Source organism: Pan troglodytes, chromosome 7 (genome assembly GCF_028858775.2).
Source record: "Pan troglodytes isolate AG18354 chromosome 7, NHGRI_mPanTro3-v2.0_pri, whole genome shotgun sequence".
NCBI lineage: Eukaryota > Metazoa > Chordata > Mammalia > Primates > Hominidae > Pan > Pan troglodytes.
The window spans coordinates 115362453-115386293 of record NC_072405.2 but is presented as its reverse complement, the minus strand read 5'-3'; the positions used below and the strand labels follow the sequence as shown (position 1 = coordinate 115386293).

Genomic DNA, 23841 nt, shown 5'->3' with positions numbered 1-23841 from the left:
TAAAATTAGGATTGGGTTAGATCCGCTATGAAACCCTTCCAATCTTTTAATGACACATCCCTGGTTCCTCTCTGCCAACAGTCCTGGTTCTTAATACAAAAGCTTGTCCATTTAGTAGACTAGAATACAATGACATCCTCAAAATCATCTCTTTGGAAGGGAACCTGAGAGATACTAATATTTCATATTAGTCACCGGGTATCACCATTCCAAGTTCATCATTTTTGTTTTATGAGGAATCAGACCCATATAGTTTAATGTGAGGGAACTTAACACATGAGTTTCTCTTCTTGCGTGAGAGGCAACCCTGGCAAATGACTATAGCCTAGAATATGTCTGGATGCAGAGTTACAGCACAGGCCTCAGTGCCCGGGAAGACACGGAGTTGGAAATAAATTGAAAAAACTGGAACACTGTTAAAAAAAAAAATCAAGGAGTCACCAATAACTGTAACCTCACTTTTGAGTTCTAAACATTGATGTTGATTTTTATAACTCCTTGCAGAAATGCAGCTCAATCATTACTCCTGGCAGAAAAGTGATGCTCATTCATAGATGGACCCAGATCCTTACTGGTCTCAGAAATCCTGAAGAATCTCCTTTTTTTTTTTTTTCTTTAAAATCTTTTTTCTATCTTCATCATGAAAAGAATCTCAATTCATTTTCATTTGCAAACTAAATACATGCTACACCATATGATGCTATTTAACAAAAATCAATATTGTGAAACATAATTACAAATATCCATGTCCTGGCTTTCTGGCCTCTTTCATTATTAATAAACTGAGATCTTGGCATTGTTTGCTTTGGCAAAAAAGCAAATGTGATTGATCCCTTAAAAATCCCCTGATTTGAGAGTTGGCTAACAATGTATGAAATTTCAGGTGAGGACATTAAAATTCAAGTTGTATATAAACCTTAAAACACACTGTGAAAAAATAAGCTATGTCAAAACTAATAAAAATACCTTGTGCATTATAAATGTTTTCTTGACTGGTAAAAATACGTTTTAGGTTTATCATTTAGAGTTCATCATTAAATGATTAAAACATATTCCTAACTTTTTATATTATGTATATGTGGAATACAAGTCTCACTTATAAATGAATATATAGAATGCGAGTGCCACTTATAAAACATCTTGTATTTGTCAATGATATTTGGTAATACAAAAAAAGTCTATATTTCACTTGATATGCTTTATGGGAAGAACGTAGCAATACATTCTACAATCAATGTAAACTTTGTTCTGATAGTAAAGCAGTTATAATTACATAATAAGATATATGTTTCTAAATTAACTTTCATATGGAAAAATATTTACAATAATAGTTATAGAGTAAGGTGCTTCAAAGATGTTTGAAAACATTTCTGCAAGCTATAATATTATAAATAATCTATGGATGTCTTTCGTTTTTTGTGTTAGAATAATATGGCAAAAGGACAAGCTAAGAGTAGGGTTGACTTATATGTGAAATTGGTCGTGTGGGAAATTAGGATAGAGTTTCTAATAATCCAGGAATAGAGCTCAAAGAAATATATTTCAGGCAAATCTCCATTGTCCATTCTTAATACATCCACCTTTATACATTCACTATGGGTCTTCATTTCAAATTTCCTGATAGTGCCTATTGATTGCATTTGGCTTATTCTCTTACATTAATAGGAAAACTAGTTTATTAACCATTTTATTAATCATGGCTTTTGCTTACATACTTACCTTGCTGACATTTCTCATTCTCTGTTTATTCTTACTTAGATTATGAAACTATAAATTATTCTTAAAATTGTTGTTTTCAAACCTTCAGGGGACTTTAGAAGCCATCCAAACACTTCAGTTTCCAAAAGAGAAAACAAAAGTGCTTTGCCCCAGTTTCACACAAATCAGTTGCAGCCAGCAACCATTCAAAGCCCAAACACCTAAGGCCCTCCAAGTGTTAGGCTGTATATTCCTTAGGGGCCTGGAATATAATTCACATGCCTTGGTTTTACACGTATTTGTAGAGCATGAGCTCATTAAGTGGTGAAGAAGGAAGGAAAAAAGAAGAGAGGGAGAGAGGAAGGAAGGAAGAAAGGAAAGGAAGAAGGAAGGAAGGAAGGAAAGAAAAGGGATGGATGGATTGTTACAATATAGTTTAAAATATGACACCGAAAGACATCTAATACATTAAAGGAAACTGTTGAGCTGAGGTCAGGATGGGGTAAATGAACCATTTCCCACTTCATCCCAGCTCAGATATTCCACTAAGGCTTCATTGTTTACTTGTAATTGCCTACACGTACATACATAATTATGTGTGTGTATGTGCACATGTGTTGTTTTTAAGGAAGAGCAGATGTAGGACCTAGGAACTATTTGGGAAACATAAGAAAGAATAAGGGTATATTTTATAATCAAACAATTAAAAATTAATGCTCTGATAACTTTTTATAAACTATAGAAAATTATAAAAACAAAAATACAAAGCAATGGAATTTGAATTATAAACATATAAGATTAAATATATTTACATAATAAAATCATTCATTTTTTTATAACCACCATGTATCTTGTCCTTGTCTAGTTACTATCTTATTGATTCTCTAAGTTTTGTTTTTGTCAACTGTATTATTGATTTTCTCTAAATATTTAATTTGTAAAATCTACAAACAGGGAGTCAAAACAACACATGGTAAAAATGAACACCAGAATTTATGAATATCAATAACCTGTATTTCAGTATTTTTTAATACTCAGTGCAGGGCCCTAGAACCATGCTGCCTGAGTTCAAATATTGACTCCTTCACCCACCAACCATATGACATTGGGCAAGTTATTGAATCTGCCTCAGTTTCTTCATCTGTAGAAGACAAATGATAATAGTACCCATTCTCCATGATTGCTATAAAGATCAAATAAATTATGACAGATGCAGCACTTCGAATATCACCTGCCACATCCTGCTATCAATATGTGTTAAAAATTGATGTTGTGATATAATTATAGTACAATGGTTGTTTGAATGAAGTAGTTTAAAACGTTAATTTATCATGAATTCAAGTTAAAGTAATGGGACTTGGTTAGGTGCCTTAAATAAATATGAATAATTGTCTTAAAGAAGGTTGATCATATTAATTTTTTGTCTATTAAAAATACTTAGCGATAATGGCTAAGGTGTATGCACAGAATATATTTAAAGTGAAGAATAATACATTTTCATTCAAACTTACCATGTAATTTCACCCTATTGAGCCAAAATTGCCTTTTCATTAAAGACATAGCCTTGAATCGCATAATTTGCTTTGCATTTGAACTCTTCTTTGCCTAAGTTAGAAGAGAAAGTCATAAAATTGGGTATTTTCCTTCAACAAATACTTATTCATTGTAATCTAGTTGAGTTGTGTTTCAAAAAGTCTTTCTAAGAAATAACAAATTTTAATGATCAGTTTATCTATACTGAAAATACCAGGTAAAGCTAGAGTAAATGTATTTATTCAAACAAAGGGCAATATAACAATACTGCCATTTTCCTTGACCTTTTGAATTTTATTCTAGGACATCTCCCTTTGTCTTCTCTTTGGTTGTCTTATACATCTCCATTAACTACTAACATGGTGAAAAGCAGAGTAGTATTATTGTAGTCAGCTCTGTTGATGCCCCCATTCACTCTGAGGTGGCAGTGAGTTACTGCATCCCCCAATCCACTCTCTGTAGGGCAACCAATGGCCAGTGACTGAGTGGTAAGGGGCACAAAAATTCAGCTCCTTGTGTAAAGGGCCAGCAAACTCTATGGTGTAACCTACACTGTAGTGCTCCCTTTGGGCTCAGGCTGAGTCTAGGTTTCTCCAGAAACCACCTCCTTGTTGAACTTCTTCCCCTTTTCTGTTTTGCTTCCCTCATTCCAGTACAGATTTCTCCCAAGAGCACAACTTAATTCTCCAGCACATGAGTCCAATTCTCAGATTATTCCTCTAGGACACTGGTCCCCAGCCTTTTTGGCATCAGTGACCGGTTTTGTAGAGGACAATTTTTCTATGGACCTGGGGGTGTCGGGATGGTTTTAGGATGATTCAAGTGCACTATATTTACTGTGCACTTTGTTTTTATTATTACATTGTAATATATAATGAAATAATTATAGAACTCACCATAATGTAGAATCAGTGGGAGCCCTGAGCTTGTTTTTCTGCAACTAGACAGTCCTATCTGGGAGTGATGGGAGACAGTGACAGATCATCAGGCATTTAGATTCCCATAAGGAGTGCGCAACCTAGATTTCTTTGCATGCACAGTTCACAGCGGGGTTAACCCTTCTATGAGAATCTAATGCCAGACTCAGGCAGTAATGCCAGCAATGGGAAGCAGCTGTAAATACAGATGAAACTTCACTCTTTTGCTGGCTGCTCTCCTCCTGCTGTGTGGCCCGGTTCCTAACAGGCCACTGTCCATGGCCTAGGGGTTGGGGGCCCATGCTCTAGGAAACCCTCCTAAGCTAAGTACATAAAGATTGAGCAATGCATTGAGTCAAATATCCAGTGCTGGATAAAGAAAATGTGGCACATATACACCATGGAATACTATGCAGCCATAAAAAAGAATGAGTTCATGTCCTTTGCAGGGACATGGATGAAGCTGGAAACCATCATTCTCAGCAAACTAATACAGGAACAGAAAACCAAACACTGCATGTTCTCACTTATAAGTGGGAGTTGAACAATGAGAACACATGGACACATGGAGGGGTACATCACACATTGGGACCTGTCAGTGGCGGGGGCAAGGGGAAGGAGAGCATTAGGACAAATACTTAATGCATGTGGGGCTTAAAACCTAGACGATGGGTTGATGGGTGCAGCAAACCACCATGGCACATGTGTACCTATGTAACCTGTACATTCTGCACATGTATCCCAGAACTTAAAGTATAATAAAACATACACACACACACACACACACACACACAAATATCCAGCACTGCCAGTTTAAGAGTGAGACTTTAGAAAAATTGTTTACCAGTATAAGCCTCAGTGTTCTCATCTGTAAAATGGTATTATGATACTTCATCTCCAATGCACAATTGTTGAGATTCAAAAATGTAAATTAAGATACTTAAGAGGGATGTATTATTACACATGTGAGCACTTTTACTTAGCACTTCTGGAATATTTTTTTTATTTTCTTTAAAACATAAAATATTTCTTGATGAAAAAAAATTACACCCACTCCCACTCTCAATTACTTTTTCTATGTCTTAATACATTGTTGAATCTTGTTTTTTTTCTCCTCTGATGAAATTGTGGTTGCTCCAAAGCTGAAATTGCCCCAAAGTTGAATAGAGGAGAATTTAAGTCACACATATTTTAAAAACTATTACTAAGCTACTGAAAGCTGGAGCCAGAACCTTCCTCACAACTCACAGAAGATGCAAAAGAACCAGCCCACTAACACAATCATAATTCCCTCCCACCTACCACCTTCCAGACACAGAGAGAGTTCTCAGAGTGACGAGCCAGGGGAGTGAGCGCAGAGTTTAGCCGAGAAGCTTTTTCCTGCCCTCTTCTCCTCCTCTTTAATGGTACATTATCTCCCACAAAGAGCAAGTGAAGTAGAAAATTCTAGAAGGTGGTACTGTGCCTTGGTCCTTGTCTGAATGTTTGTCTTTCTGGGTCTTGACTCCATTAGAAGGGAGCTGAGCATGGGGAGAGATAACTGAGAAAGTGACATATGTTCCCTGTCTGGATAGTCCTAAAAGTAGGAGAGATGCTGATAGTGTCGCCATAGGAGGAGGGGGAACTGCAACGCAGTGTAGGAAGGTAGAAGGCCGTTGATGCATGTGGAGGGGCCCAGAGAGCAACAGGAGTTGTCCTCTCACCGTTACGGGAGTAAACCACCTGGAATTGCTGGCAGGGACCAAAAGGAGAAAATGGCTTTTAGAGGGAGATTTCAGTGATGAAAGGTGCTGGATGATCTAAAGAAATTATACAACACATTAGCCCTAAGCAGAACCTGAGGGAGGCAGAGCCAGGCAGAGGAAACCTCCATATTGATGATGTAGCTTTCAGCTACCAACGGTGTAGGAGCTGGGCCCAAAAAAAGACTTTGTGGGCCGGTTGGGGGAGGAGGCGGAGAAATAGTAAAACAGAACTGCCCCTCCAGAATCCTATCCTCTAATGACAAACTTGATCAGCATGGGGGAGAGGAAAACTCTGGATTGAACAGGAAATGTATAAAGTAGACTGGATTAAATTTTAATAACCAAGAATGGCCAGAAAGTTAGGAAATCTGCCCAAGAATTCATTAAAAACACAGGACAGGGCAATTCCACGGAGTACAAGTGAAAGCAATGATGAAAAGGAAGCAAATCATTTATACCCTACTGAGTTCAAACTCCTCAATCAGCTAGCTACACATCAGTAGGTAATTTGACCTGCAAATTATCCAAACTGAGTAAGACTGCAAAAATATTAAAACCAAAGCACATGGGTTGGTACTAAAGAATTTCAATGCAGTAAGGGAGTCCATTGAGAAGCTAAGAGCATGGGTTTTGGTGTTAGACCAAACTGAGTTGTAATCCCAGTTCTCCACTTATCAGCTGAGTGACCCTGGGCAAGTTTCTTAGACTCACTAAGCTGTGGTTTGCTGATCTGAAATTGGAAATTATCTATAAGTTTGTTGTAAAAATTAAATGAAATAACAAATGTAATGTGTAATGTGCAGCTCGTGGTAAACATTGAAATAGTAGCTACTATGATTTATTTACTATTATTTGTAAATCTAAAATAAAGTTATAGGTCTTTTTTCTTTTCAAACTACATTATGCAACATTTAATTCTTCAGTGGCTGGCATTGCACAAAAGCCAGCATAAAAAGACAGAAATGAGGTCATTAGTAGAGAATTTGACCTTTTATAAATTAATAAGAGATAATTTCACAAATTGAATTTTATTGGCAAAATAGCTCATCCCTCACCCCCTTTCCAAATACATCAAATATTACATTCTGCAGTTTGGTGAGGGGCTTCAGTTGTACCATCTTGTGTATTTATTTGTTTATTAAATTAGGAGTTTGTCTACAGTGACATACTTGTCCCTGTTTGTCTACAGTGACATACAATAAACAACCTGCTTATTAGTTTTCCCTTAAGCTTCTGAGAATTGCACCCCCCTTTTTGATTTGCCCAATTGTCAGTACTTTTTCTTCTCTCCTTTCTGGCCCATTATCTGCTTAGTAATGGATCCCTTAGGTGTTCCCCGTTCCAAAGAGACAAGCTGACCAATCAGAATTCACCAACATCTGGCACCCAAAGGCTGCACTCTGGCTCCGTCCTCTATTGATGTGAGGGGTTTTTGTTTGGTTTGGTTTGGTTTGGTTTTCTTAATAAACGTAGTTTCAAAAATAAGATTTCCCTTCAGCTGATTGTTTTGCATATTGTGCTGGCTCAGGGTTTAGAGAGAAAGACATAAATGATTTCCTAAAACACATTCTTTAGAACAAAGACTATAGCTGTCCTTGCCTACAGACTGGATCTGGCATACTTCATAGCTCTGAAATGCTTACTGGGTTCTAGCCCTGCAGGAGTCACCAGAGATGCAGGGCTGCCCCTTCTAGCTGGTCTGACAAGGGTAGTGAGGGCTGAAATTCAGTCTGTGTGCACCTCTCCGTGCCTTTACCTTTGCAAGGCTGGGTCTGACCAGAGGGGGTAGCTTTAAAGGGCTGAATGGGGGTGACCTTGATAACTGTACTAAATTATGTATAAAATTACAGACTGCTGAGTATGAAGATGTGTTCAGTGACCCTCCTGTGACCCTTGAAGGAAGAAGTAGAAGTATAGAGATAAGTGGGATTTTGAAGACGCAGCATAACAGGTGGGAGAAAAATCTGGAAAAGAGGCTTCCAAGAAAGAGCTGCATATGGCTCTGTGAAGCATCCCACCCTGTGCCATCAAATAAACCAAGCCTTTAAAAAATAATTTTTTTACCATATCTATTAAAAATCTGACATACATGAAAATGTTTCTGGTATCATCAGGATATTGTATATCTTTTTGATAGAGTATGGCACCTGCCACAGTGGCAATCTTTATTTTTGAGTCAACATAATTGGTCACTCAGTCCTCTGAAGTTCTCAATATGGAGAAAACAGAGAAAGCAGAGTTGTTCATTATTAATACTTTAGCTTAACCAGCATAGGAACAGGATGATGTTGACAAATGTAGATAAACGTTGTTTCTTAAGAAAGACATATTTACAGAAGAGATGAATTTGTAGAGCAAAAATGGCAATGTTTACAGATGAGAAAATAAGGAAGACTGAGTGACTTATTTATCTAGAAGAATTTCGACTTGAAGAGTGATTTGAATAAAAGTATGAATTTCTATGCCATAGACAACACATATGATAGAGAGAAAAATGTAGTAAAGAAGTATTTCCTTAGGGAAAAAAGTAGAAAAGGAATTTTGAAACAAGTCATTTGCATTTATGCACTTAAATTTCAATCCATAGGATACAATAAATAAAGAAATATAAAATGCTATCTTTAAGAAGGCAAAAATATGGTCTTCATTCTAATGATGATATTATAATTAGAAGAAATTTCTCATTGAATACCTCTTCCTCTGATATAGGAGGTCCGGCATAGGTAAACTCTCTAAAGTTAGCTATTCAGTCTTTCTCATATTTGTATTTTCCTTGTGTTTTACAACAGTAAATACATGTTTCATATTTATTGGAGAAAAATTAGATCATGATGCAGAAGGTCGCACAGAGAGTGATAAATAGTCCTTGGAAGAAGATAAAGGACAAAGAAGCACAAGCAAGTTACATTATCATTCTTAGGGGTATCAGTGCAGCAGATTGCATTTTCTGAAAATGGCCACAGAAATATGTCCAGTTTCACATGATCTTTCTCAAATGCTCTTCCAGAACCTTATAATCCTCTCAGCAAAGAATTGGATTCTATCTCTCTTCCCCTTCTAATTGAATGACTCTTTGTAGGTGTTTTAATTATAAAATGTAGCAGAAGTGATCCTGAGTGACTTCCAAGGCTAAGTTATGAAAATTAACATAGCTTTCACCTGGCTCTTTCTCTTGGATGCTCACCATTGGAGCCCAGCCACCATACTGTGAGGAAGCCCAGACCACATGGAGAGGTCACATGCAAATATTCCAGGCAACAGCCACAACTAAAGTCTTATACAATGACTAGTATCAACCACTAGACATGTGAATGAGAAATAAGCCTTAGGATGATTATATTACCCATCCTTCAAACTGCCCAAGATGTTGACAAATGGAGCAGAGGTAAGGTACTGTCACAGACTCCTACACAATTTGCAGATTTGTGAGCTAAATAACCCATTATGTTTTCAAAGAGTTTGTTACACAGCAATAAATAATACACTCATAAGAAGTATTTGGCTAAGCAGGAGAGTAATGATACTTTCTAATATAGATTATAATACTCGAACTGTTTAAAAACAGTGTGTAGGATACAGGAAACTTGTATTTTGGATAAACCATTGTTTTAGCACAATGCTTACCTCACAGTAGGAATTGGAAACAACTTAATTTACTTGGAAACCACATTCTGATAAAGCAAGGCACCTGAACTTGCTGTGCTATACTCTCAACCAGAAGATTAAAGAGTCAGCGTGAGTAAAGGAGATATCTCTTATCTTAGCATGCGACAGCATTGTTTCTCCTTTCTTTTGGTGGTAGCACCCTATTGTTCTTTATATGCAATTAATGAATTTCTATATCACGTTCTTTGAGTTGGGCTGTCACTAATGGTGCTTTAATCCCTGGCTACATGGGTAAGGTGATGATTCAGTCTAGCAAAGAAGAGTGCTGCATCCCCCCATAGTACAAAAACTGGCTCAAGGACGGGCAAGTCACCTAGGCAGAACTAACCAATATCTTCTCTGACTTGGAAAAAGAGGGTGGGTCGGTCTCTCTCTCTCTCTCTCTCTCTCTCTCTCTCTCTCATCTTAAGCTGTAAGAGTACCAGGAGCCATCTTCCATGCCACCTGAGAAAGCCTGACTGAAAATGGAGCCTGGGTAGGGGAGTGGAGCCAGGCCATGAAAAGAGAGAATGAGCCCTTGATGCTGACATCAGAGCCAAGCATGCCTGATACTAACCTCACCCCTCCTCTTTCCAGTTAGGGAGCCAAATATTTCCTTTGTTTGCTAAGATTTTGGTTACTTGTCATGAACAAGTCCTAATTCATATTGATGGAGACTGTTCAACCAACATGAATCACTTTGAGAAGTACTCATGATAGAAACATGAAGAGACTTTACCATGATGTTTTCTTAAAGGTCAAAATACTGAGAAAAATACTGGGTAAAGTTACATTGTTCAGATCAAACTATAGCAATAGTTTCATAGCCAGCATTTATTTAGAGAAACATAATTCAGTAATGCTAGAAAATTCTAAATCAAATAAATTCTAACTATAAAATCACAAATACAAATAATCTCAGTATTAGAGAAATGGAGAAGTATCCCCCCAAAATCTGATTCTGTTCCCTGATAATACATTAGTTACCATCTGTTTTGCTACAACACAATGGTTTCATTTCCCCTAAACTCTTAGCTATCAAAAATTGTATTGCAAAAATAATTGTTTTAGAGACAATAGAAGAGGTTAGGCCCTAGACAGTGACAGATTCATCATAACAAACTTTTTTCCTTGCAGATATTTCAATGATAAATGGATTATCTAGCTAGAAGTATATTTTGTACTAAAAGCTAAAATAATAAATTGGTTGATCAAAAATGACAAAACAAACCCAAACACTGAGAAAATCCAAAAGCACATTGACCAATATGAAAGTATTTCTAGATCATTAAAATACATTTCAACATAGGTCTCAACTGTAAATAATATAATGAAGTATTAACTGAGAAGTGGCCAAAGTAGCTAGATTTTTGATTGAGCAAAGCAATAGTTTCTTTCCTGTGTGAATACTGTATCATCTGCAAAGGATAATGCAAACCATGTTTCCTAAACAATTAGTTATGTTCATTGAGTTTTAAAATAGAGGAAAGCTCTTAAAAATGGACATTTGTTTGCCTGATTCATTATGGCTATCTCTGACACACTGGGACTTCAAATGATAGCAATAAAAGATGGAATAAGAGGCATGTACACACACACACAAAATGCATTCCAAAAACGTTGTATGAACAACTAAGGATTGCCTCAAGAAAATATAAAACCAGAAGTACAGAGACTTTCAAAAATGCCCATTCTAATAATAATAGTGCAGTGCTAACAATAATAGAGACGTCCTTTTTACATACATCTGGGGCAAGAAGAACAAGAAGGAATCGGTCTGTCTCATGCAATAGACAATGTAAAGTTAATGAATGAAAGAAAATGAATGCACTTCTATTTTACTCCTATTTTCCATCAAAGAGAATGACTTCTAAACTGAGAAAGGTATAACAAACACGGTTGAAGGAACTGAAACCTAAGATAGATGGATAGATAGCCAAGTGCCAAAATGCTGTAAAAAAGAGTTCCAGTCTCTCAGCCTAGAAAGACACAATTAGGAGGCTGAGGCACTTTGAGCAGAGGATTGCTTAAGTGGAGGAGCTACAGATCAGCCTGGGCAACAGAGTGAGACCCTATCTCTACAAAAAACAAAAACAAAAACAAAATTAGCTGGATGTGGTGGCACATGCCTACAATCTTAGCTACTCGGGAGGTTGAGGTAGGAGGATTGCTGGAGCCCAAGAGCTTGAGGTTACAGTGAGCTGTGATTGCGCCACTGCACTTCAGCCTGCATGACAGAGTGAGACCCTGTCTCAAAACAAATAGATAAAATAAAATAAAATAAAACATTTAGAAAAGAAAGCAATGATCATTAGGAGTCAGCAGAGGTTCATCATGAATAAGCTGTGCACCACTAATGGAATTTCTGTTAGCACATAAATACTGTAGAAAAAGGACAACAGTATATTTCAGTTCTTTCATTTCCTAATTGTGTGACTGTGTGCACAAATCCCACAGACCAACTTGTAGTAGATGGCCACATAATGTGAAAACTTTGAAAAAACTGGTATAAAACAATTAAAAGCCTCATGGAGGATTAAGGGAATAGAAGATGATGAATTCAAAGAATAGATTCTGGAGCTAGACTGTCTGCTTTTGCCATTTACTGCGTGACGTTGGGCAAATCACCTAATTTCTCTGTACCTTTTAATATAAAAATGAAAAAATAATAGAACCTATATCATGGGTTTGCTGGGAAGATTAGATGAATCTTCCTATAAAGAACTTAGAATAGTGTCCGGAGCAAAGTTAGGAGAATAAATGTTAACTTTTATTATCGCCGTTAACATGTCTCAAATTAGGACAAAGTGGAGAAACAAATTTTAGGAAACTACAAATATGTATACAGATGTTCCCTGATTTATTATGCAGTCCCGATAGACTCATCATTAATTTAAGATATCCTAAATCAACTTACACTGGGCTTATCTGAACCATCATAGGATTAGGAGCATACTGAATGCATATTGCTTTTACACCATCTTAACGTTGAAAAATCGTAAGTTTAACCATCTGTATTTGTGTGGATTGAATGAACACAAATAAATAAGTAGTACTGATTAATGAATTACTATCAGCAATATTCATTCATTTATTTAAATAAATGTTAACTGAGTACATAGCATGTACCAAGCCCTGAAGTGGGGCACAGAGATGGAAAGATAAAAGGTCTCAGTATAATGACAGAGGCCCTGCTCCTTTCAATGTTTTTATCACTGACTTACATGCAATATATGGCACACTTTGAGTACTCCGGATAGAACAAAGCTAGAAGGAAATACAAATATGTGGGATGGTAAGTCGAAAGAGAAAAATATTTTGACAAATGGAACAAATGACCTAAATTAAAATGATACAATTTGAGAGCTCAAGCTAAATACTATTTATATTTACAAGTATAATTTTATTTTAGAATAATATATACTTATGTTGACAGATCAGAAATTGGAAAAGCAAAAATAAAAAATGAAATATCATCTTTAATTCTACTATAACCATATAGTCTTTGTATCATATGTATAGGTCTGAAAATCTTCATAATACATACACATATGTATACATGCTTCATGTACAATTAGTACATATACATGTTAACATATTTTTAAATGAAATTGAATTATGATGTTAATCTGTTTTGTAACATGCTTATTTAATCTAAAAATGAATACAGTTTCATGTCATTAAATTTCCATCAACATAGCATTTAGTACTACCTAGCATAAATTCAATTATACTCTCACAAACAGCTTATGTATGACAGAGACTGACTGAGACTGACTGCTGCATAATACCTCCATTTCCTTTTCTTCCTGGGCACACAGCTAGCTACATTTCTTTGCAGCTAGAGGCAGCTCTGTGACTAAGTTATAGCCATTGGAAAATGAATGAAAGAGATGAGAGTGTCCCATGTGTGACTTTCCACGCACTTTCCTCTCTCACCTTGGAGTAATTTTGAAAATCTCAAGTTAAAAATGATAAAGCTACAAGACTGAAAGATCCTGAGACCCGAATCATCAGTTAGAGAAGGGACCTTACATGAATAAGAAATAAAATTTGTTCATCTTCTCATCATTGCATGTTTTTTTGGTTGTTTATTACAGCAACTGGTGTTACTTTAAGTAATACAGAATTAGTGTACCACCATTTCACTTTTCATATTCAAAAATTAGACATTATGCCTTTTAAAATGTTACCAACTTATAACAGCTGTTAAATTGTTTCTTCCATTTGAATTCTTTACATTAGAAAAGATGAACTAGGGATGGGTGGCATGTCATAATTGGCCAACAGTTTCAATGTGACAAAAGACCCAAGGGATTTAGTTAATTAATAGTGAAACATAAACCAAAAACATAATCAACATGCAAGTGGCATGGGATACTGGTGATTAGAACAGGGGACAAAATAGCCTCATGAAGTTGTTCAGTGGTCAGACCAGACCTGGACTTCAGTTCTGGACAGCATCCCTCAGAAGTGAGATGAATGAACTACAGTTCTCAGTGAAAAGGACTGGGATATTTTTCCTGAAATATAGATACCAAAAAGAGGTGGGGCTGGCATGACAATAACATTAATGAGGATAACACAAATAGGCACTTCTTTTGGGGTGGGTATACTAATAATTACCCCATCACGAAAACCAGCTAAGTTACTTTTATTTGGGACATTATTATTTAAAACTGAAGAAACACAGAAAGCACAGCTTATTGAACAGATCTTATCACTCTCTAAATGTTTGCAGTTTGCATGGGTCCCCCTATCCAATATATCCCAACACACACCAAAAAATGCATGTACACACACGTGCAAACACACACACAATCACACCTATTAGCATTTATTGGAAGAAGTTGACATTTTAAGGGCAAAGGCTAATAATAAAAGCTAATTTTATTAAGTGCATAGTGTATGTCAGGCCCCATTCTAATTGCTTCATATGTATGAAATGATTCACAGCAATTCCTCACAATTCTTTAAGGTGCATTCCATTATTATCTCTATTGCATAGATGAGAAAACAAGCCCAAAGAGAGGTAAGTAATCTGCCTGGCATCACACAGCTAGTGGGTGGTACAGCTGGGATTTAAACCAAGCAGTCTGGCACCAGAGACCATATAGTTAAATCACAACTTTAAGACTGAGAATTGAAAGCAGAGAAGTAAACTAACAAAAGAAATAACACATTTTCAGGGGAAAAAATTGGGGGAAAATTGCTAATGAGATCTCAAATTTTGCAAAGTGAATTTTCATATTAAGTATTTCAATAGGTATATTGAATTACTTGTAGGAATGAATTTTTTAAAATAAAACATGCACATTTATTTATCTTTAGTTAAATCAACATACTGTAAGTCTAGAAGCTAGGAATATTTTCCTAATACTTGGACTTTTTTTTCAACTATGCAACAAATAAATACATTGTAATGACAAGAATACTTTTTCATCTGTAAAATGGGGTTATGTGTGTTTACTTTCCTCATTTAATGTTAGAAAATTATGTGGTTTTATTTTCAGTCTTCAAATTAAATCTGTTAAATTAGCCTGTCACTTAAGTAAAATAAAAGTCTGTGCCCATATATTCTTTGTCTGCTGTGGCATCTTTCATTCAATTATCTATCTCAGAAGCATTATCTTGTGGTTGCAGTGCGGAACGACCTTTGAATCCCGATATTGGTACTGACAGTCTGACAGTGCCCCTGCTGCCAGCCTCCAATCTCTACTCTTCCTATATCCAAAGTGAAAATAATTTCTTCAAATCTCTCGCTCCCTTTCAATTTTTCCCAGGCATCAACTTACATATATTCTATTGTTTCCTTTACCCAAATGTCTGATATTGGTTTAAGGTTCTAGCTAAGAACCACATTCCCCCAGTCTTTCTCCCTCTATGCATTCTTACTTATGCTCCTGTGTATCCATGCCATGGCTCTTTCTTCTTTACAAAAATTCAAATCAAAATGTACCTTTCTGGAAAGACTTACTTTTATAATTCCTGTTAGCCATTGTATTAGTCTGTTCTCACGCTGCTAATAAAGACATATCCAAGACTGGGTAATTTATAAAGGAAAAAGGTTTAATGAACTCACAGCTCAGCATGGCTGGGAAGGCTTCACAATCACAGTGGAAGGCAAAGGAGAAGCAAAGGTGCGTCTTATATGGCGGCAGGCTAGAGGGCTTTTGCAGGGGGACTCGCATTTCTAAAACCATCAGATCTCGTGAGACTTGTTCATTATCAGGAGGACAGTATGCAGGAAACTGCCCCCATGATTTAATTTTCTCCACCTGGCCCCGCTCCTTGACACATGGGGATTATTACAATTCAAGGTGAGATTTGGGTGTGGACACAGCCATACCCTGTCAGCCATGACCCTGTCTTTACTTTGTATTACCTCAACATGGACTAGGTATTTTTGTTTATATTGATCAAGTTTTATTGTCACAATGTCATTGTGATGATGATTGTGGATGGACCAAAGAGACTCAAATGTTGGTGAGTGGTCCACCTCTTTCAAGTAAGACTCAATAAAACCCAGAGACAAATATAGAGTGAGGTGGAAATTGGATGCAAATTCCACAATATTTCAGAGCAACACATGTCATTAAAGTTGGAATTAATTTGTGTTGTCATGGAACTTGGAAATCATCATATTCTCCCTATGGTATAATTAGATTATAATTATTTATCTTCAGAGATTTCCACATGGTAGTTGCTCATTAAATAAGTTATTAATTAATATTTTAATTGTTTTATCATAAACATTTAAAATAAAAAATCTATTATGTTGTAGTTACATATTTTTAAGAAAATAGTGGATTCTGATGTGGGTCCTAATAACAAGAGGTTTCTATGAATGTAACCAATCTTTATAATAATCTGGGCCAATAAGTATGTAATAATAATATATGATATAATCAGTTATAAAAATAATAATACAAACCAAGAACTAGAGGAATCTTAATTGATCATTTCCTTAATAAGCCCTTCGTTGCATGTGAATCAAGTATTTACAAATAAAAGCATGCATTTGTTGTCTTTTGCAGCAACATGGACGGAGATAGATAACGGAACTGACAGGAACAGAAAACCAAATGCCGCATGTTCTAGCTTATAAGTGGGAGCTAAACATTGAGTACACAGGGACACAAAGAAGAAAATGACAGACACTGAGGCCTACTTGATGGTGGACAGTGGGAAGGAGGGTAAGGACTGAAAAACTACCTGTCAGGTACTATGCTTATTATGTGGGTAATGAAATAATCTGTACACCAAACCCCTGTGACATGCAATTTACCCATATAACAAACCTGCATGTATACCCCTGAACCTAAAATAAAAATAAAAGTTAAAACAACAAAAAGATGCATCTGAAATTAGATCAAGAAAATGTGGTATGTATATATATACAATGAAATACAATTCAGACCTAAAAACCAAAGGAGATCCTGTCATTTGTGACAACATGGATACACCTGGAGGACGTTATGTTAAGTGATATAACCCAGGCATTGCAAGGTAAATATCACATGATCTCACTTACATGCAGAATCTAAAAAAATTTTAACTCATAGAAGCAGAGAATAGAACGGTGGCTACCTGGGGCTAGGGTTAGGAACCTTGGGATTGGGAGAGATTGGGCAAAGGGTACAAAATTTCAGTTAAGCAGGAGGGATAAAGTTCAAGAGATCTACTTTATATCCTGGTGACTACAGTTAACAACAACATACTATGTATTTGAAAATTGCTAAAAGAGTAGATTTTAAGTGTTCTCACCACAAAAAATAAACATATGAAGTGATGTATATGTTAATTAGCTTGATGTAGCCATTCCACAGTGTATGCATATTTCATAACATCATGTTGTACACCATAAATATATACAATTTTAATTTTTCAACTGAAGTATTTTTAAAAACAAAAACCATGCATTAGTTTTGCTTTTATTTTTACACAAGATAAGTATTTATTTAAATGTGTACTTTTCTAAAACATAAATGAACATTTTAGAAAATAAAAATGATTTAGCTTATATTTGAATTCTGGACTTCTTAGAGTGACACATCTTTTTAAACACCAGTTTTTCCTTAATAATTCCTTCTCGTATCTTTCAAAATTATATTCGTAAAATATATATGATTCAAATTAACTATTTATCTGTACTCCAAAATCACAGTTTTGATCCCGAATTCCAGCCTGCTGCTATAGAGGTTACAAATTAAGAACCAGAAGTTCTGATGACTATAAGTCGTTTTATATGAAAGCAGCAGTGTCAACAAATTATTATTTCTTCTCTAATTTTTAAATATTTTATGAGATTTGCATTAAATATAGAGAGACTATTTTAGAAGATTACATTGGTTATTTAAGTACCTGAAAAAAACAAAAAAATAAATTTTATTTCTACCAAGTGTTTGAATAGAAATACCTAATATATATAAGACAGAATACAAACACACACACACACACACACACACACACACACATATTTTTTTCAGCCCCTTCTTTTCTTCCAGTAGTAGGTCTCTTATAAAATAATGACCAAATGTCAACACATAAGGATACTAACTTCATGACAATGCTTCAGGAAATATACTATTATTGTCATTCCTGGATGTTGGTATTATTTTTGTAATTGTAAAAGTGAGGAAATCAAGCCCTATTATTAACATCTTAAAGATGATATATGATCAGTCACAATTAGAAACAACAACTGTTTTTCTTTAGTTATTTCCTTAGTAGAGAAAAGAAAACACCTAAACTTCTTTTGATTAATAAAGACTGCAGTTATTACATAAAAGGCTGTGGAAGATTTTCTAGGGAGATTTTGAAGATAGGGGAACGTTATTTGGTTTAAGTATCATTCTCCAGTCCAGGTATCTGGGAAGGCCTTTCTGTTCCAGTTGCCCTTTTTTTTCAAGCACAACTTGATGTTCCCTGAGTGACTCTAATTCAACTATTTTTAAATATAGATGTCTATACTATACGTGTTAAATTTTGGGTACCTGATTTCAATCAAAGATACGGTTAAGCTGTTTATACTTGAGAATTACCAATTTGGAAAATGTCTTCAAGTATCTTCAAAGAAGTGAACTCTAGATTCATATGAAAGAATAATTGGATACGAATAGAATGTATCTTGTTAGAGTTAACCAAAATGTGGACATTTTACAGCAAACTGTTGCCCAGGAAAGACCACTTAATGCATTTAGGCAAGTAACAAAATTATGATCCCTCTTTGGTGCCCAGAGCAGTGTAAAGATAAATAGAAGATTCTCAATGGCTACTTTAGATTGATGAATGCCAATATTCAGTGACCCATGGTGATAGCTTTTGAGAAGCTGGTGTGAGGAACAATATATTGGAGAGTTTGGCACAAAATATGAACAATTAAAAGCGCTTTGAACCTTTTTTCCTTATCAAAAGAACCACCTGATCTGAGAGGAATTAACAGAAAGGGGAAAAGTGTTCAAGTATGTTTTCTCCAGGACTGAGTAAGTTTAAACCTCTTGGAGTTAGAGCAAGAAAAGGCAATGGATAAAGAAAGAATCATTAAATATTTCATTTTTGAAGATGTACATGATATCCCTACATCTGTGAGAAACATGTAATTGACACATCTGGCTCTTTGATTGCAAGTGTAGGAGAGGTTTAAGTTTTAGAATAGGTGGCATCTGATGAGAAAAAAGCCAATTTAGAGGTGGTAAATAGTTTAATTCCATCCAATTACAAAGAAAAGAGGAAGGAGAATGGGAGTGATGAAGGAATCCATCCATCATGCACAATACAAATAAAGGCCTGTCACTCATTTTCCTAATGTCGAAAAAAGAACTATATAGTAATTTTTGACACCAAGGAAACCATTTGTAATAGCCTTCTTCAGTTTTCAATTCATCCTTAAATTTAAAAGAAAGAGAAAACCCCATTTAATTGTTTCTATTATGTCAGTTCATCATTTATGAATCCGTGTCAGTGTCTTAGTTTTTTCAGTGAAATAGCTAATTCATATCGTATTTGTAGTCACCACTTCATAGTGAATCACTGCTGTTTGATTTAGCCTGTCATCCAACACAGAACATCTCAAAACCATTTGCATCACTCTTCTTGCTCTGATCTGCACATATGGTCATAATTAGGAATGTGATACCTTATATTTATTTCAAATACTCAGTGAATTTAGAATATAATAGTGAAAACAGCATAACTCATATGTCATAAGAAAAAATTTGTGTTAAACTACATGAACTAAGTTACAACTATTAATTATGTATAGATAAAACACCAATGATTGTGGATCAGAGCATAAGTATAAAATATACTTTGTATGAAAACAAATTTACAATTGACATATTTATAACTATCTTATATAGAAAGTTCAAAATATGAACTAAATGCATACTGTAGCATATTTGAGTTTTATATCAAAATTTTCCTTTTCAAGACAGAATACCCGGGAGAAGTTTCCTTTCCCTAAATATACCTGCAATTTTCAAGTCCTTTTAATTCACACCTTTAAATGAAAGGGTTGAGTATACAAGGTCAGTGAAATTGTTATTTATGGTTGAAATGTTTTTGCTACATCTATTTTAAGAAGGGTCATTTTTCATTTCATTTTTAAAATTGGTTTAAACTGTTTAGCTGACTATACAAAATTACTCAATGTGCAACTAGCAGTTTACTCCATTTACAAGCCTAGGTAGCATAGGAATTATTTAAGATTTTACAATTAAGATGATTAAGTTAAAATTATATAATTTGATTGTTCTTATGTTTATAGTAATCGTCATTTTTTAAATTATTTTACTATTACTATAAAATATTTTCCTCTTAAATGTGTTTCTTACCTCTTTATTTGTTTTGGTTTGTTTCTGAGGAAAAACTACAATGTCAATATTTAAATTGCTCACTAATAGACAGACCTTTGCACATCAATGCCAATATTTTATGTTAAGATGACCTGTAGTTATGGAGATCCTTGTTTTGTAACCGAAACAAATATCTTCAAAGAATATCACTGCTTACTGCTTCATTTTCCCTAGGAAATGCATCACCCAACTTAGTTGGTATTTAAAAAATTGGTATTATTTTCTCTTTTGAAGTTCTACTGAATTCAAAATGAATAATACTTAATGGTGAATATTTTTAGATATTCAAATGCACATTTTCTATCCTGGTCAATATTAGCAACTCTTCTCTAAGCTAAGAAAGCACGTCAGTCTTGTCATGCAGACCAGCATAAACTGCAGATTTGTGAGCATCTAACCGCAGGAAGAACGCGTTGCTGAAGCTAAACTAGACTATTAAGAACACTTTCAGTGCTGGCCAGTGTTCTAGTCCAGGAGTTAGAGAATTAACATACAATATATTTATTTCAAAATTTTAAAAGAAGGCATTAACAACTAAGCAAGATTTAATTCTATTTAGAAATTGCAAGAATCCTGGAAGTGAAAGTTCCTATATTTGTGATTTTTTGAACTGCACACTTGGTGGAATGACTCCCACTACTGACCCTTTTCTAAGTCAAAGGGGATTTCAAAGTGTAACTATTTACAAGTTAAAATGAGAAGGAAGCAAGTCTCTAAAAAATAAAAGTTTATCGTAAGACTGAGGAAAATAGTCAAAACAATGACTACTGAGAAAATATTATGATTATTATATTGTTATTATTTTTGCCCAAGGTCTCTAGGCATTTGAAGAAGAAAGATTAAACAAAAACAAACATTTCATTTGTAGGTAGACTCAAAAAAATAACTGAGTAACCTTGACCTCCATCAGCACACAAAATCCTACATAGCCAATGACAGACTTCATTGTTTAAAGACTACTTGGGAATGATTAAGAAAAAGATGATGTAATCTAATATGTGATAAAGAGAGATATAATATTCTCTACTGGAAGGCATTCCTATCATGTCATATCAAAGTCTAGCAAAACGTTGAAAGTTAGAAATGTTATCAAGCATTAGCAGGCATTTAAAGAACGTCTCTTGAATATTTCTAGCATAAAAAAGTATTTCATGTGATGTAAATGAATGGTAATTTTCTGACTTTAAAAGAGAGCTGTGCCAGTACATTTCAGCGTTCTGGACCCAATTCTGCAAACATGGAGACGCTTTCAATTTGCTCTGCCTGCCTTCCCGCCTTAGATGGCTGCGATTGCAGCGAAATTAATCCATTTAAAAATCTGCGGCTTAAACTTAAGGATTTTCAGTTTTTTCCCCCTTCTCTCTTTTTTTTTTTCTTAGAATATCAATAAGTTCCAATTGAAGAGCGGATTCTTTTGCAATTCAGGCATGTGCCGGCGATAACGGGCGAGTTGGCATGAAGAGAGGCAGAGATGGATTAATTATGCAGAGAACATGGAAATTCTGCTTATCATCGGCTAGCAAAGGAGCCCGGCTCACATAATCAGCAAACGAAGGGAGAGGAAAAAATAACAATGCAATGGCACCTTCCAGCCCATCATCAGGATTTTTTCTACCCCCTTGTAATTAAAAAATAACATACACTTATAGCCCTATCTCCTGTGCAGGCAAGGAGTGGATGTCCACAAAATAATTGCACTGGGATATTAGAGCTGGCGACACGGGCTGTCCATTCCGGCTTGCTCTCCTGCTCACCCACTCTTTCTCTTTTGGCCTCTCAGGCACTTTGCTTCTGAACCCAGTCCAAATCAAAGAGACGTCTCAGGTGACATTCAAGCTCGGTTTCCAAAAATCCCAAATTGGTACCTTATCATGATCCAAGCAAACATACATACATATATGATAAATATTTGGAGGGCTGACTCTAGGGGAGGCTTTGGAACTGATCACCTGTGGACTATCTGGTCAGTTTCATTTTTGATGAAACATGTCCAAATAGCCTTCATTTTGCAAAGTGGCTGGATTAAAATGGTGGCTGTGCAACGGCTGTGCTATCTTCTCAAATCATTTAACTTACCTACAAGTTTTTGTTTCTATTCCCTTTGCCAACTCATTTTATAAATGTTAAGTTAATGATTGCAATGTTTGCACCTCAAAATCAGAATTCGCAATTCTGTATCGTCATTGTAAAATCTGACAGCTCAATGCCTTGTATTTCTCTAAATGCCAAAAGACTACAATAAACCTAGTTTATTGCTTTAAAGAAAATCGAATTGAATCTTACATTTGTATCCATGTGATTTCTAATTCTGAAAATTAAAATGTAAACACATATGTTAAATAGTGATACTCCTGACTGGATGCCATGGAAGTTGGTTTTGCTGTTTTAATTGTCACTCAAATAATTTGACCTAATTACAGACATAAGCCCGAACAAGCTCTCTGGCCATGAGAGAGGCCATTTCTTACTGAAGAGTTATTGGTGAGCTAGAGAAACAGAAAGATAAATATAAACCTGGAAAGACAAAAATTATACAACACATAAAGGAAAGATGTTCCAAAGTGCAGTAAACTGAATTAGAAAGCTGGCAGACTCTAGAAATGTAATTTATTCATAGAGTTCCACCAAAGCAGGGAACCAGTGTGGGGCGCAGTTTACACGCTTGTGGGAATGTTTGAAGTGACAGTGACTATAATAGACTGATTTTTTAAAACTAATTATTTCCATGTCTATGCATATGGACGCACATACACTAGTATATATGAATATTATCAAAAACAAACACTGAGTAAAGGATCGAGCAAATGATTAGAGATATTTGTGATTAGGGACTTTGTTAGTTTCTGAGAGTGGAGGAAAAATAAAATCAGAAAAAAAAATACTCGAATGGGGGTTGGGTTAAGGGTGAAGAAAGGGAAAGAAAGGAGAGAAAATCCCACTAAAGAGAACAAGAGAATAAAAATATGAGGAAGAGAAAATTGTAATTGTGACAGTAGAAATTATAATTATGTCTTGTTATTGTATAAATGTATACATGTAAGATATTAAATATATATATAGGAACCTACAGAAAATAATTCAAGTGTATGTCCCTACACCAACAGTTCTCCAAATGCATAAGGAAACCACAGATTTCTCAGAGCAGAATATAATTTACTAGGGATTTTGGAGTACAGCCACATGAAATAGGGGAATACAGTTGGGATAATTTGGCCATCCAATACTATTTAATTTCTACCACCTTCCTACCATTTAGTCCCCAGAAAACGTATTTAGCTTCTCTTTGACCTAGCTTCTTAAATCCACTCCTACTATGATAAAACCTACCCCTTTGAAGTTCCTAGATAAAAGATACTGAAGAGCTGGGTGCCCTGGCTTATGCCTATAATGCCAGCACTTTGGGAGGCTGAGGCAGGACGATCACTTGAAGCCAGAATTTCCAAACCA

The 23841-nt window shown here is 35.4% G+C and overlaps 1 long non-coding RNA gene across 2 annotated transcripts; it reads left to right on the top strand.

Annotated features, from left to right (window-relative positions):
• The first annotated feature begins 9558 nt into the window (after nt 1-9558).
• On the top strand, nt 9559-22653 carry LOC104007718 (uncharacterized). 2 transcript variants are annotated; one of them, XR_001720360.3, is made up of 4 exons: nt 9559-9628; nt 16576-16734; nt 19975-20067; nt 21774-22653. It is a non-coding gene; the product is annotated as an uncharacterized LOC104007718 (long non-coding RNA). The 2 variants fall into 2 exon arrangements; XR_001720359.3 differs by having other exon boundaries at nt 19971-20067.
• Nucleotides 22654-23841: the final 1188 nt, after the last annotated feature.